Source organism: Coturnix japonica, chromosome Z (assembly GCF_054131305.1).
Source record: "Coturnix japonica strain WE chromosome Z, WE-NBRP24, whole genome shotgun sequence".
Lineage (NCBI taxonomy): Eukaryota > Metazoa > Chordata > Aves > Galliformes > Phasianidae > Coturnix > Coturnix japonica.
This window is the reverse complement of record NC_140702.1, coordinates 2,283,619-2,296,477: the sequence shown is the minus strand read 5'-3', so window position 1 is coordinate 2,296,477 and position 12,859 is coordinate 2,283,619. Positions and strand designations below refer to the sequence as shown.

General features: G+C 46.8%; 2 long non-coding RNA genes across 4 annotated transcripts; both read right to left on the bottom strand.

The window, feature by feature from the left end:
* Positions 1-1,461: 1,461 nt before the first annotated feature.
* LOC146753430 (uncharacterized) lies at positions 1,462-7,637 on the bottom strand. Of its 2 annotated transcripts, XR_014939976.1 has the most exons (6): positions 7,397-7,637; positions 6,920-7,186; positions 4,273-6,269; positions 2,839-2,945; positions 1,662-1,734; positions 1,462-1,534 (listed from the first exon to the last, which is right to left on the bottom strand). It is a non-coding gene; the product is annotated as an uncharacterized LOC146753430 (long non-coding RNA). The 2 variants fall into 2 exon arrangements; XR_014939975.1 differs by having other exon boundaries at positions 2,839-6,269.
* Positions 7,638-8,187: 550 nt separating this feature from the next.
* On the bottom strand, positions 8,188-12,460 carry LOC146753429 (uncharacterized). Of its 2 annotated transcripts, none has more exons than XR_014939978.1 (3): positions 12,100-12,460; positions 11,230-11,383; positions 8,188-8,602 (listed from the first exon to the last, which is right to left on the bottom strand). It is a non-coding gene; the product is annotated as an uncharacterized LOC146753429 (long non-coding RNA). The 2 variants fall into 2 exon arrangements; XR_014939979.1 differs by having other exon boundaries at positions 11,237-11,383.
* Positions 12,461-12,859: the final 399 nt, after the last annotated feature.

Sequence of the window (12,859 nt, the reverse complement as noted above, 5' to 3'; positions counted from 1 at the left end):
GATGTCAAGCAAGGACATGGATCCAGAGAATGTCGTTGGTTCCGGCTGCTTTGCTCTCCTGGGGTGGGCCTTCACCAGGGAACGAAGGCGGGTGATGAGTTTGCCCCGTTTCCTTGCCACTGAGCAACAAAACAAAGAAACCAGTTCATTTCAGGCTTGGCTCAGTTGGATGTGGCTGAGTGCAATGCATTCGACAGAGCACGTAACAACAGGAATTACGTTCCCAACAAGGACACACAAGAACGGATTTTCCTCATCCCTGGAGGTGCCCAAGGAGCTTAATGAAGTTCTCTTGCTAAGCTTGCTGAACTTGGGCATTTACATACCCCCTGAAAGCCACATTCTGACCCTATTATACTAACCCGCTTTGTCAAATGTAAAATACGTACCTGGCATTGGCAAGGAATTGACCAGTGACTCAGGAAGTTTTCCCCTGATGAGTTCCACGCACTCACCAGGGAAAAAACCAACCTGTAATAAGAACAAAAAGACAGGTGGGCATTAGCGCAAGCCCAGAGCCAAAGGGATGGTCCTCTGACATCGGCACAGGGCAACTGTTCATGGCAAGAAGCCATCCTGTGCAGGCAGAGCAGCTCCAACTTGAGATTCCCGATTCTGCTGAAGTTGAAATTATAGTCGAAAGCGTGTGCCTACCTCAAAGCCACGCTTGCCTCTCCACCAGGGGCTCATCTCCTTTGGTGGCATATCAACAATGCACACGATGTCTCCAACCTGCAAAAGATGAAACATCAATCCCAGCTTCAGCACAGCTGGCAGGAAAGAACAGCTCAAATAACTGCCTTCTTGTGTGCTGCAGAATACCCTCAAGCTTGACAGCAAACTCCTCCCAACCCAGAAAAAGTCTAAGCTGCAACAGAACCTTCGAAGCTTCATCTCGCAAGATATACTAAAGGTGTCTGAGACTATTCCTGCTGCGTTCACAACTTCTACTACTTTCCCATGCATGACAACAAGGAACGCCTGGAACTGCTTACCTCCAGAGAGAGCTCACCCGGCCCCTGGGTGACGTGGCTCCTAATAACATGGGCCGCCGCAATCGCTGGTACGTTTAAAGATGACACAGCACGCACCAGCTGCGGCTCCCGCATGTTATCAGCCTGCAAAACAGAGAACAGGCCGTGGTCAGGAGCTGAGGACAAACCAGGAGGATTTCAAGGTGAGGAGCACATCTGCAGAGAAAGCTGCAGCAAATACACTCCGTCCTTATCAGGAGCACTTCAGAAGGAGCTGCACATCTCAACAATCGTTTCTCTTCTTGGCGTGCATTGCCAGGCCATGCAAAGATGCATCTCTCTCAACACAGACTAATCAGCAATGGCACTGGCGCAGAAAGTTGGCCAGGCCCTTTTGGGCCCATTCTTTACTGCAAGAGAGTACATCTGCAGCTCCTTCTAATGGCTCAACACAGGGAACAAAGACCAGCCAGAGCTTCATACTGTACCTCCGTCGCCGCCACCTCAGGCTCACGGCTGATCCCACTGCACGCGACACCCATCACAGCAAGTGTGAACAGCTGGAACAGAGCAGAAACACACTTCTGTTTTCTCTATTCACACAGCACAGTATGGACAGACTTCCTCAGATCTACCCGCGCATACCCTGTGGCAAAACCATGGGGGGGGACAAATCATGGCACGTACCTGGCAGTGAGATCACCTCAAGCAATCTGCAGCAGTTCCTTGTCGCTTTGCTCAGATGGAATGAGAGCTAAAGCTGCACCGAGGCAGTGGGCGGAGGGTGAGGAGAGGAGAGAGAAAGAGCAGGTCAGTGAGCAGGGCTAAGACATCCATGGAATAACACACACAGCACAACCGTCCCATCCACTTGCTGGAAGACAAGCTGAGTCTCAGGCTACGTGATGCCTGTCCACCCAGCAACTTTATAATGCTTCCAAAATTGAGCAAAGAAGACAATGGAAGAAGCACGGGACAGGTGCCAACTTTACAGATACCCCCTTTGGAACGTGTGTACTGAGGGAAAATTACGTCTCATGGTCAAGAGTAAGCAATACGGTGCTGTGAGCTCCGACAGCCAGCAGTTCTCAACACCTCACTGCCCACCCATCCATCCCATGCTGGTTCAGCTTACCTACAAGCTGCTGCGCACGACGGTGTGAAGAAAAAGGCAATAAAGTCACTAACTAACTAACTAACTAACTAACTAACTAACTAACGGCACTAACTAACTAACGACACTAACTAACAACACTAACAAACAACACTAACTAACAAACAACACTAACTAACTAACAACACTAACAAACAACACTAACTAACTAACAACACTAACTAACAACACTAACTAACTAACGACACTAACTAACGACACTAAAGGCACAAGAACAACAAGTCAACAACCACTCCGACCACTAGCTCACCCACAAAGGAACACAGAACGCACCGCTCCTCCCCTCATTCCAGACGCTTATGACATCACCAACGGCCAACAGCCTGGTCCACCATGACCCCCCACAAGGCGGGGAGCCAAGACCACGTGGTCACATCTGATTCCAACACGGCACCACAACATTCCAGGACTCAGTGTGGGCTTGGAATTCTATCCTGGTGTGGCAGCGCAATGGGAGGTGTTAGGGCACAGCTGAAGAGCTGACAGACAACGGACGTTTCCAAAGGAGGGTGCCAGATTAACTCTCAGCATTCTCTTGCGGGGCTCTTAGGAATGCTTCAAACCCATTTTCACTGCCTAGCTCATTTCTAGAAAGTCCAGTTGAGAAATGCTCACTTTGTCTGGGGAACGCCTCTATGCATCATGAATTAAAAATAAAATAAAATGTGCACGCGACCCTATGAAACTTACCTCTCTGCTCTTGCTGTCAGCCAGACACCTCAGATGAGCATGACGTGTCCCTGCTCCTGAATGAAGATCCACCCAAGTCTGTGTTCCTCTCTGCTCCATCTCTGGGTCTAAAAGAAACACAGACAGAGATGATTACAAGATCCTTTGTGCAGACGAAAGACACGGGTGCACACGAATTCTGTTTAGCAAGAAATACTACAGTCCCAATGGACTGCTGTGGTAGTACTTGAATCCTCATTTGGGGCTGGAGCTCAACAGGTCAACACATCAGAAATAAAACAAAGTGAATCTGGAAGACGTGTCTCAAAGCCCAGAAAATCCAGCACGGGAGGGGGCTGGACAGTGGACCACAAGTGTCCATTTCCATTGCAGCTCCCTGTAGAGAACAGCACCAATCAGCAGGCGTGAATCAATTCATTCACAGGCTGCACAATGACTCTGTTCTTTACATGATAAACACACAGAGATTCCTGACCAAAAAGTTGGGAGTTAAGAACGACCAAAGAGGTTCCTGTTCCTACGCCTCATCCTCTCACCCCAACTCCTGGGTGATGCCCACAGGCTTCAAGTCAGCTCTCAAATCCATTGAACTCCAGTCACAGAACTCTATCAAAAAGGATGTCACACATGTGACACTTACATACATTTTGCATCAGAAACAGTGACGCCAGCAGGAGCAGAGAGGTGACTGTCCCCCTGTACTCAGCACTGGTGAGGCCACAACTCGAATTCTGTGTCCAGTTTGTGGCCCCTCACTGCAAAAAAGACACTGAGGCATTGGAACGTGTTCAAAGAAGGGCAACAAAGCTGGTGAGGGGTCTGGAGCACAATGGGGCCATATGAGGAGAGGCTGCAGGAGATGGGAATGTCCAGCCTGGAGAAGAGATGGCTCAGGGGAGACCTCATTGCTCTCTATAACTTCCTGAAGGGAGGTTGCAGTGAGCTGGGGGTCGGCCTCTTCTCTCGTGTCATTATTGATAGAACTAGAGGGAATGGTTTTAAGCTGCAGCAGGAGAGGTTCAGGCTGGACATTAGGAAATATTACTTCTCAGAAAGGGTGTCCAGGCACTGGAATGGACTGCCCAGGGAGGTGGTGGAGTCACCCACCCTGGGGGTGTTCAAGGAATGACTGGATGTTGTGTTGAGGGACGTGATTTATTGGGAGCTAGTGGTAATAGGAGAACGGTTGGACTGGATGATCTTTTAGGTCTTTCCCAACCCTCGCGATTCTATGATTCTGTGATTCATACGCTAAGAAGCAAGGAGAGGCTCTTTTGTTAAATCTTTCAGTAGAGAGAAGACTTGATATTTGCTTCTCCCGACAACAGAAACACGGTACCAGCTTTCTAAGCCAACCCACCTACAGCAGGCAGACAACGCATATGTAAAGGAGCACGCACATCCCCTCCGGCATCACTTGAGACGACAACCCACCTTCAGATCTCTGTGCATTTCCCTTGTTTTACAAAGATGCAGCCTCGCTGCAGCTCCATGGGTGTCACACAAGGCCTGCAGGACCTTCCTCCACAAACCCCATTTGCAGGCCTTGCTCCGTGAGGATTGCCACCGGCCCTCCTGAGCAAAAACAAGCACTAAGAACGAGAGTAAAGCACACTGGATTCGCCCTGGCCTGGCTCAAGCCCCAGTCCTACCAGACAGACCCTGGGATGAAAACTACTCCACAAACACCAGATGGACACCAGCACACAAGAAGTTGATCAGATCCAACGCCAAGCAAGCACCAAGCCTCCTCAGGAAACTCTTTGCCATCAGCTCCTTCATCACCTTACCTTTCCTCCACACCTCAATCCCAAAGTTGTTTCCACACCTGCCAGCACGTGTTACCTCCCACCTGCTCATCGCACAGAGCTTCAACAGCACCAAATTTGCTTCCGGGGCCCTCCTTCAACTCACTGTGCTAACACTCATGATTCAAATTACACAGAAATCCTATCACAAGTTCTCAGTGAGAACTGCACCTAACATTCCTCCTTCTACAAGCAAACAGGCCCAACACGTGGTCATAACAATGCCTGCATAAAAAGAAGCAGAGATGGCACGGCAGGACAGATGTACTCGGTGTGCACGTCTGAAGCCATTTGAGAACCTAGTCGCTCTTGCTGCATGACCCCTGACTTCTGTTAAAAGCTGAATGGTCACAACAACACCTGTTTCCATCAGCTGCCACCATCCAAAGCAGCCAGCCTTCTTGCGGTCACCTGGCCCAAACATCCCTTTTGCTCTACACTTGATTCCTGCAAGAGATGGGAGCTCAGCACGCACACCATCCTTCCAACACCCCATCCCTGCAGCAAGGGATCACAGCGCTGGCACAGCTGAAACAAAAAGGGTGTGTGAGTTTCCTGTTAGCACTCAGTGTGAACAAATCTACCACTGAGCAACACCGTGAGCCCCCACTCACCTCAGCACAGGTCAACCTGTATCCCCCGCATTCCCCTATCCACGTGCACATGCACACCCGTGTGCCACCCTGCCTGCTTTGCACACCCCCATGCACACTCTGCATTGTGTGCCCTCCTTTGCATTCACAGACATGTGCAAACCATCCCTGGGAACACCTACGTGCCTACACCTTCCACAAATATCCCTTTGTGTGCACCTGTGTGCAACCCAACTCCTCAGCACACCCATGTGCAAGCATACATTTGTGCCACCGCATCCATGCACTATCCATGTGCTCACACACACTCACACAACCACATCCCTTAGTGCAGCCCTGTGCACACACATACAGACACATGTGTAACCCCTTCCTTTCACTCCCAAAGTGCACGCACACACCGGTACCACAATGTCCTTGTGCAGCTCCAACACTCTGCACACCCCTGTGCACACACATATATGTGCATGCTCGTCCTTGCACACATACCCACAGACCTACACACACCTGAGCAACCCCACTGGTTTATACACTCATGGACACAAATGTGTGTGCATCACCATCCATGCACAAATACACACACAAACACATACACACACACACACACGGATCCCCACTGCTTTGCACAACCCTGTGCACACTCACGTGTGTCATGCACTGATTTCCCAGCCAGTCCCCGTATGGTCACTTACTTAGGACAGGAGTGCAGGGGAGCAGCCAGAAGCTGTTTGCATTCCCTGCTGTCTGCTGGGCAGCTTTGCTGGAGATGCTTGGGCTGCTTTGCTTTTCCTTGGGAGGTGGGAAGGAGCTTTGAGTTTGAGGCACATACCGCGCCAGAGCATCCTGATGGCACAAGGGGGATCAGGGCCCCTCTATTGATTACCTCGGTGGCTTGCAGCAAATGGAACTTTCCCCCTTTTGGAAGGGTTCACCTTGGTGGTTGTTTTGTGTTTTAATTCTTTCAGTCGTGCCTGATGTAGATGAATCCACGGTGGTACCAGATGATGGAGACCAGGATTCCCACGATCGCCTATTGAGAAAGCTAAACAATGTGAGTTTTTACTGACCCATATCAACAAAAATCTCAACCATAAAAAAGAGACGTCTTCGTATTCAAGCACATGACAACAATAAGACCATGCATGTTGTTTTGCTGTATTTCCTCTGTAATCATGGGGAGGATATGAAGAAGTGGTATAATTCATCCACTTCTGCACTTCAGGCACGAGTTCCTTAGAATTGGAAGAGACCCTTAAAGGCCATCTAGCCCAGCTCCCCTGCAATAAACAGGGACATTCACAGCTAGATCAGGTTGTTCACAGCCTGGTCATTAGTCATTCCAGAGGCAAACCACATACTGAATGATCTCTCCTTCAGTCATAAATCCTTGGAGACAACAGCATTGACACTGCATGTTACTGAAGCAGTAAAAGAAACTGCTCCTGTAACTCTCCTTGTGTTAAGTAAAATGATGATAAAAAGCAATGGAATGCTTTGGCAGGACACCAAAACCATCCTCCTTCCTTGGTATCTGCTGCAATGGAACCTTCCACTGGAAGAAAGCCCCTGATGACTTGTCACCCCAGAGAGGTGAGCTTTAGAAGCAGGATTGCTGCACAACAGAATGAACTGTAGCTCCTTAGCATCTCTTACATCAAGGAGGTGTGTGATCAGACCCACCTATCACCTTCAGGTGCGCGCTTTCTGACACCTTGTCTGACTTCACTGTCACTGTGCCAGCATCCTCAGGCTTAACCTGCTTCATCGTCAGTGTGCAGCAATTGCCAACGTTCTTGATGTCATTGTAATTGTTGGTGTAAAGGAGGTTGCCATTCAGGAACCATTCCACGTCCTCGTCATCATGGGACAGCTCGCAGGAGAAGACAGCAGAGCTCTCTTCTTCAATTTCCACATCCTGCAGCTGCTTCGTTACTTCTACATTGCGGGCTGTGGGGAAACAAGGTGAACTGTTACCACTGTTACTATAAATCATACTGGGATGTGGTAGAATGGTTGGACTAGATGATCTTTGTGTAATCTTCTCAATGAAGATTATACATTTATAAAGTTAGCAGGAGAGAACGGCAGAAATCAACCTCAAGAAGAGAAATCTGAGGTGAAATAGGACATGGAAGAGGCCACCCGCCTTGCTCATACCTTCAGCTGTCAGCGTGGCCTCAGTCTCTGCACACCAGCATCATCGGGCTTCAGCTTCAGAATCTTGAGCTCTGCTGAATGCTTATCCCTCTTGATCTTGTACTTCTCAGAGGGCTCGATGGGTGGGTGGCACTTGAACCATTTCACAACCTTTGCAGAAGGCCTGAAGTCACAGGACAGGATGACAGAATGACGTTCCAAAACTGTCTTGTCCTCCAACTTCCTGGTGATTTGTATATGGTAATCTGCAAAGCAGGGGTGGAAGAGAAGAAAGGATGAGGACAAGTGGAAGAAGAGGAAAGTATCTTGCGTCTATTCCATTCCAATTAATTTCATGTTCACAATGGTTCTTTGAACCACTCCAAAGATAAAACAAACGATTCCCTATAGGGAATGCCATTGACTACATTTCTATAAAGTAATACTGTATATTATCTACCAAATGCATGGTCCAGCTCTTGTCCTGTGCCTATTAAATTGCTCCCAGTTGAGGCTTTTATTCAAATAAGAGTGAGCTGAACATTTAACAAGTACTTTAGGATGTGAATGAAGACTCTTACACTGGGGACAACAGCAGATAAAAAGCCTGGAATTTTCTTTCAGATGAAATCAATGACACACTGCATCAAATTTAGGTGCTACCAAACTTAAACTTGTCTAGTTCAGAAATACAATTAATTTCACCTGATTTGACTTCTTTGCTATAGCCAGGGACAAAACCTCAGCTCTGTAGATCTGAATAGTAAGCACATCACAACTATACAAACAGATCTTTTACTGAGATGCAGCTGTCTCATTTAGTGTCCAACGACTTTGAACTGGAAATGGAGCAGACCCTCCAGACACACACACAATATTTCAAAGACCCCAGTGAAGGAAGACTGTACGTTAATTAATTCTTCATCTTCATGATGTAAACCAAGCCAGGATACGCTACCTCTGACGAGCAGATTGGCTGTGGATTTGGATTTGCCAATTGAGAACTGAATGGTGCCTGTCATATCAGTGGTGGTTTTCGGTATGGTCAGCCGGTGGATGGTGCCTTCTTGCTGCATAATCAAGTTTCTTCCAGCCTGTAAGACTTCCCAAGTAGATACCACTTGGGAGGTTTCACAGAAGGAATGGATATCTCGCATTCAAATTTGGTTTCTTCAGGCTCAGTCACATCCTTGTCACACAGCTCCTTTACTAGATGAATGGATTGCTCTTAAAGAAGGAAGGAACAAAAGAAATCAGAGATTTAGAAGGAATGTAAAAAACCCTTACATTATCACCTACTTACTCACATCAGCATTACTGCACGTGAACACTACACCTATCAGCTCAAAATGCCTTAAAACATCATTGGAAAAATAACTGAAAGAAAGGAATGTTGAAAAGAAGTCCGACAATAAGACTGACAACCTGAAGAGAGCCCAGATCTTCTGATTCCCAGTCCAACATCCATATCAAACCATGACCTTCCCATCCCAATATCAAAGTCCTCACATTACGAACTGGAAAAGAGGTTCAATGAAACACGGACATTGATAATTACTTTGGTAAAATATAGTAACTTAGCTCTGAGCAAACCCACACCTACACTTGGCTTCCTCGAGCAAAGAGCTCTGAGGCACATGGCCAGGCTGAGCATCATCCATCTGGTTTCACAGCATCACTGCCTGTTCTCTCATGTCAATGAAACCATCCATTCCCCCACATCCACATCCCCACCAAAGCAGAATCTAAACATGGCTTCTACAAGGACTGACCGAATGCGGTCGCCGTCACCTTCAAAGTACCTGATACAGAAGGATCACACTCACTGTCAGACAAAACCTCTTTGGAGAGGTGAAGTGACTGACCTGTTCACCCTCACTTTGGAAAGAACTGCACTCATTTCCTACCTGCTCCTGGCAGTGTGGGATGGTGGGATAGCATCACACTTCCCACACTAAGCTTCCCACCTGTCACTTGTTCCACCCTAACCTCAGTCCCAAAACGAAAGGGGAACTCCCTTCTGAACCTTCTTCACTTCATTTCAGATGTCCTTTCTGCTTCATCTCCAACCCACACCCCCTCAGGAGAAAGATCCCCCTCTTACACCCTACCATCTTGCCGCATTCTGATGTTGTCATCAGCCTTCAGCTTGTTGTCCTCTTTGTACCACTGGCTCTGAACCTCATCGTGTGAAATCTCACAGACAAAAGATGCACTCCCATATTCATTCACTTCCACATCTTCCAGTTATTCTAAACCATCATCAATTCCTGAGTCATTTCTCTCTTAAACACAGTCAATGCATTACTGCCCTTGAACATAAAGACAGACTAGCTAAAACTGAACTCCCTGCAAACAGTTTTCATGGAAACCAGAATGTCATTTATTCTAAAACCTTTCAAGCAAAATTAAGGGTAGAAGAACAATAGAACTGAATGAATCTTTAAGGTCATTTAGTTCCAATCCCCCTGCTATCGGCAGGGACACCTCCCTCCAGACCAACTCTTCTCCTCAGGGTCAAGGCTACTCTCAAATCATTCTCCTCTAAGCCTGTGCCTGTGCTTGGCATTGCCCTGACCCAGGTGCAGAGCCTTGTACTTGGCCACACTCAAGTTCATGAGGCTGCCAAGGGCCCACCTCTCCAGCCTGTCCAGGTCCCTCTGAGTAGCATCCCTTCCCTCTAGCACATCAACAGCACCGCTCAGCTTGGTGTCATCTGCAGACTTGCTGAGGGTGCATTTGATTCCACTGTTCATGTTGCCTACAAAAATGTTAAATAACACTGGTCCCAACACCACCCTCCACCTGGACACTGAGCTATTGACTGCAACTCTCTGAGTGTGACCATCCAGACAGTTCCCTATCCTGCAACTGGTCCATCCATCAAAACCATTTTTCTCCACTTTGGTGACCAGGATGTCATGCAGGACGGGATCAAATGCTCTGCACAAGTCCAAGTAGATGATGTCAGTTGCTCTCCCATTATCCACTGATGCTGTTACTCCATCATGAAAGGCCACCAAGTTTGTCAGGCCTGGCTTGACCTTGATGAAGCCATATTGGTTACCACCAATCACCTCATCTTTATTTTCCAAACTATGCCAAGGAGAACTAGACGGAACTCTACAATGTCGTGTCACTACAAACCTGTCTGAACCATTGGCTTCTCTGCATGCTCATCACTAGTCTCTCCTTAGCTTGTGTGCCCACAATGTATGGGGAATGTCAGCCACAAATCTTACCTAGGGGACATCTGTACTTCAAAATCCCTTGAACATCACACAATCCCTTTTAACTTTCCAGGTCTGCACTTACTTATGTCAGAATCAGCTCATATTTCTGTGCTACTGTTTCCCTTTCCTTCTGAAGGGCTTGGATACAACTTGGATTAACCTCAGGAGCAGAGTTCCTGCATAAAACAGCCAGTACTGAAACAGCAACCCAACCTGGCTGCAGACTGAGAGAGAAAATGAGAGTTCACCAAAGTCATGGGACAGGACAGATGTTCATGTTCATGCTAACACTGAACCCAAGTGGCCACATGAGGACAGCATCTAGTAGGAAATCAGATAAAAGCATCCTTTCAGACGTCCCTTTGGAAGGTGGCATCTACCAGGGCACAGCAGACCCGTGTGTTCAGTAACCAGTCTGATGCTTCAGAGCCAGCTGATGAGCTACAGACTGGGGTTTAACCAGTGCAACACACGGAGGGAAAATCTGTCATAAGCATAAAGAAAAAAGAGAAAGGTATCCAAAATGACTAACCAAGAAATGCCCAAACTGCCCATGAAGCATTTCTTCCTGTGGTACAAAACACCACAAGAGGATTTATTTGCTCTTTCAGTTAAATATACCATGAACCTTTAGGGTAACTGACGTCTTGTCTTCGGCTGCTTTGCACGAGTATGTTCCCTGATCTTCATATTCACACTTGTGAAAAATGAGGCTTCTCTTATTTCCCTGGGAAGAAATGCCCACTTTTTTACTTTGACGCAGCTCCTTCCATTCCTAGAAGGGAAAATACCAAGTCAGATCTACACGAGTCCTTCCATCTCTGCACTGAGCATAGGCAGCCTTCAGATCTATGCTTAATTCACCCACTCCCCTAGAATTAATGGAATTGTGCTTACTGGAACATATGCTGAAGCTTAAGCACAGTGCAGTGTTTTCAACATGTAGGAATGGCTATAGAACATGCATAAATTCTGGCTGACCTATGACAGCTTAAAGCACTGTGGAAAACTGTTAACAAGCCCGTTTGGACATCACCTTGAATAAATGATGTTATCCCCAAGTAAGGGAAGGAACAGCTGAGCACTGCGGAGGTACACAAAGTGCCAGAGCAAATTCTCACACTGTCAGGTGCAAAGAAAACTCAGATTTCACCCTAAAAGCCAGATCACAACAAGGCTACAAAATCCTGGCTGAGAATTTCTGTGTTAGAGTTGAAGCTCAAGACTCTACACCAACCAACAATATTTTGTGCAGCAAGACCTCAGGAGTTCACAAGAAACACAAAACAAACTTTCATTTCAACTTGATAAATGAACTCAGGACATAATAACAAAGAGTGCTGATCTGGGCAAGTAAAAGAGCATAAAGAAAAGAGAGCAGTGCAAAAGCTATCAGGCAAAAGCTTAAACTCTCATCCCTTGGAAGTGAAATTAAAGGCTCTCATTCATTTCCAGACAAGTCAGAAAGGAAAACACCATTACATGCCATACCTTGAACCACTTGATGTCCACGTTGGGCCTGGACAGCTCACACTCAAATGTGACCTTGTCCTTTTGTATGATGCTAATGTCTGCCAATGGTTTGCTGATTTACAAATGCAGTTCTGAGAAGGAGAAAGAAGGATGTGGATTTAGTTGGGAATGAGGTCTCTAGGAGCATCTGGCATAAGGAATAATGAAAGGCAGTGCCTACTCTCTATGCTTACTAGAACTTGTCATTAACAACAAAAAAACCTATTGTTTTGAGCACATTATCATTACTTGTGCTAGGGACAATAATGTTACAACAATCCTCTTGATATATCAGGGATACTCTGGTGGCAATGGCCCAGTGCAAAACATTCTTATATGCATTATTGACATAATTGCCAATAGAATATTGGCATAACTGCCAATAGAAGTGATAAGTGCACATTTTGGGACACAGAGCAGAATTTTGTGACAACTCTCAGTCCGGAATATGTTGATGAAGAAGATGTCCTAACAGTGCATGCCAGTGATTTGACAAACCCTGCTCTATATGACACAGTTCGTCTTCAATTTTTGGGAACTTTGATTCCCAGTTGGCTCTTAGGAAAAAAAAAAAAAAAAAAAAAGCCACCCAAACAACCTAGTCCTCCCTCATCTCACCCTTCTCATCCAGCTGCTGCCTCACAGAAGGGGTAAAATAAAAACTCTCCTGTACTAGCAGAGAGATTTGCAACGGAGTAACTCAAATAAGGATGGGAGACTGAAGGTGCTGGGGAAGACA